This window comes from Terrapene carolina, unplaced genomic scaffold, assembly GCF_002925995.2.
Source record: "Terrapene carolina triunguis isolate 2854851 unplaced genomic scaffold, T_m_triunguis-2.0 Scaffold69, whole genome shotgun sequence".
Classification (NCBI taxonomy): domain Eukaryota; kingdom Metazoa; phylum Chordata; order Testudines; family Emydidae; genus Terrapene; species Terrapene triunguis.
In genome coordinates this window covers 6165446-6168388 of record NW_020664420.1, presented here as the reverse complement: position 1 = coordinate 6168388, position 2943 = coordinate 6165446, and the positions used below count along the sequence as shown (strand labels likewise).

Sequence of the window (2943 nt, the reverse complement as noted above, 5' to 3'; positions counted from 1 at the left end):
GGGGGGTGCAGGAGTCAGGGCAGGGGGTGGGTGTGTGTGAGGGGGGTGCAGTAGTCAGGGCAGGGGGTGGGTGTGTGAGGGTGGTGCAGGAGTCAGGGCAGGGGTGCTGGGTCTTGGAGGGAGTTAGGGTGCAGGAGTGGGCTGGGGGTTGGGGTGCAGGGTCTGGCCAGGAGTTAGGGTGCAGCGCTCCTCTCCCTGCCTCCCAGAGCGCTGGCAAAAGCTGTTTTGGTGGCGGGGGAAGCGCTGGGAGGGAGGGGAAGGGGTGGGAACGTGGTGTTCTCGGGAGAAGATGTGGGGGAGCTTTGCTGTCGGTGGGTGCAGGCGGAGCCTGTCTTGCCCCAGGAGCTAGCAGGACCAAGCATCTGCCCCCGCAGGAGAGAGCGATGGACAGGGCGGGGCAGAGAAGAGTGTTCGGGGCCTTGTAGCCCAAGCAGAGCGGGCTGAGCCGGGGCCCCTTTGGAGCCTGGGCCCGGCACTATGGTGCCAGTGGCACCATGGTAAACCCGCGTACTGGCTGGAGTACACCAGAATGAGAGAGTCAGCCCAAGGTCTGGCCTATTTGTAAGAATACTAATCACATACTTAAGAATACTCTGTTACTGTATTGGGTGTAGTCACTGCTCATTTTTAGGTTCTTAGATATATTTAGAGCTACTGCATAAAGTATCATTTGGCCTTTGGATTTAATAAAGGAATTTATGGTTAAATTGGTGTTTGGTGATTTCCCATAAGAACGGCCATACTGGGTCAGACCAATGGTCCATCTAGCCCAGTATCCTGTCTTCCGACAATGGCCAATGCCAATTGCTTCAGAGGGAATGAACAGAACAAGCAATCATCCAGTGATACATCCCCTGTCAATCACGCCCAGCTTTCGGCAATCAGCGACTAGGAACACTCAGCACATCAGATTGCATCCCTGACCATCTTGGCTAGTAACCATTGATGATCCACTCCTCCGTGAACTTATGTAGTTCTTTTTTTAACCCAATTATAGTTTTGGCCTTCACAACATCCCCTGGCAATGAGTTCCACAAGTTGACTGTGTATTGTGTGAAGTAGTGCTTCCTTTTCTTTGTTTTAAACCTGCTGCCTTTTAAAAATTCCAGCCCATTGCTCATAGATAAATGCCTTCTTAAAACACACATTTCAAATGTAGCTCAACTGTGACAATCAAACACTCATTAAATCCACCCATCGTTCACCTTGCAAAGATCTGTCCAATATTAGAATATCTCTGGCTTTGCTATCACAGTTGATCCTGATCAGTTTTGACTTGTCATTTTTCATTTGCAAAATTAAAAGGCAGTAAACAGAACAGATAAGAGACAAAGGATGCATTTATCAAAGGTACAGTCAGTCGAGTTAAATGTAATTACAGTGCCTAGCAGAAAACTGCTGGTAATGAATATGGTTGAGGCAGTCCCCGGGTGCTGTTTCACTTACTCTAATCGGCTTTATTTACTTTCATTTACTTCCATTCAAGAGTTTTTTTTAACTGTCTGTATTTTCCTATTCGCGGGAAAAATGCACAGATACGTAAGACATTCAAGCTCTGCATTAAAACAAACTCTTCTTACCTTCCAGCTGAGTCCAGCAGGGCAGCTGTTGCTATGCAGTATCTGACTATCTATTAAAGAATGTGTGCTGAGCTAGAGATAGTAGAACAAGTGCCCCACCAGTTTATATAGCTAGAACAGCTCCTATCATAACGCAACAAATTAGAGCACTCCTCCTCCCATTTCATGTTACACTGTCGTCTGGAAAGAAATGCTAGGTAGTAGCCACCTGCTCCACCTTTTGTCTTGGTTTCTTGCCAAATATCTTAAGAAACCCCATCTTTCCTACGCTTTTCCACTCCACATTAAAATTCAATTATTTAATTGTGCTACTTTGCCTTTTAGGTCACTAAAGAAGAATCCGGAGGAGTCTGAACTGGCTGTTTCTGTGGTAACGCTTTGTCCAAGAAATAAATGATTGCGCATTTTAATGCATCAAAACACACATCAGCGTAGATGGCTTCTTAGCAGAGAGGGGCATCAACTGCAAAAATCGGAACCATCCAACACCCCCAAGCCTGAGGAGGGAATCGGAGCCAGGGTTTCACTTTGGTCAAGTCCAATGATAAGAACCAGTTACGATATATGGATTTGGCTTTTGAAACCTTCACACCCTAACCCCAATTCTAAGGCCATATGAAACTGCTCTGGGCTCATATCTGCTTCTCGGCAGCATTCCAGGAGCCCAATCCTGTAACAGGCGGCGCTTCTGCTCCAGGTGCTTAGCACACTTACGACCTTTATTTTGTGAACTGGGTTTTTTCTAGTCACTTGAGAAATTCAAGTTATTTTTTCCACTGGGACCCCCTGGCCTGTGGGAGGAATCTAGCATAGTAGAACATTGGCATTTTTAAGACGTTTATAAGGCAAACATACATAGTTGTGAAAGGTAGAAAGAGGGTACCAGAGGGGAATCTAAGAAGGGTGAATAGTGCAAGAAAGGACAGTGAAAACCCCATGAACTTAGATCTAGAGCTTGCCAAAACGCAGGATTTGCAGTTCACAGGAAATTTTGCTTTGGTTCAGTGCCCGAGGGAATACATCTATTATTGTAATGTTTTTTTTTTAACATTTCCTGCAAACTGGAAATCTCGAAAACAAATTCATTTAAGAAACACTGACACATGGTGCTTCTGACACAAAAGCTACTCCCCACAGCTGCTGAGCGAAACGTACATTCTTGTGAATTTCACGGTTGTTGTTATCGGGGGGCAGTCTGCATGGTGGATTTGCCCTAGGAGAGCTGATCCTGGAAGCCCACCCCAGGGCTTCCGGTTCCTAACTCTATTGCAGGGAGCGTGAAAGCACCGGAAGTCCCCTCAGTGCTGTATTCCCTGGAAAACGGAGGTCCTGAGCACCCCAATGAGCTGACAGGTTTTCCATG

General features: G+C 46.6%; 1 protein-coding gene across 1 annotated transcript in view; it reads right to left on the bottom strand.

Moving 5' to 3' along the window:
* The window catches only part of SLC14A1 (solute carrier family 14 member 1 (Kidd blood group)), a 52883-nt gene extending 51250 nt beyond the window's left edge, over positions 1–1633 (bottom strand). The window contains exon 1 of the mRNA XM_026649215.1: positions 1581–1633. The gene's annotated coding sequence lies outside the window, so the exon portion shown is untranslated. The remainder of the gene's footprint in view (positions 1–1580) is intronic.
* Between the last annotated feature and the right edge of the window lie 1310 nt (positions 1634–2943).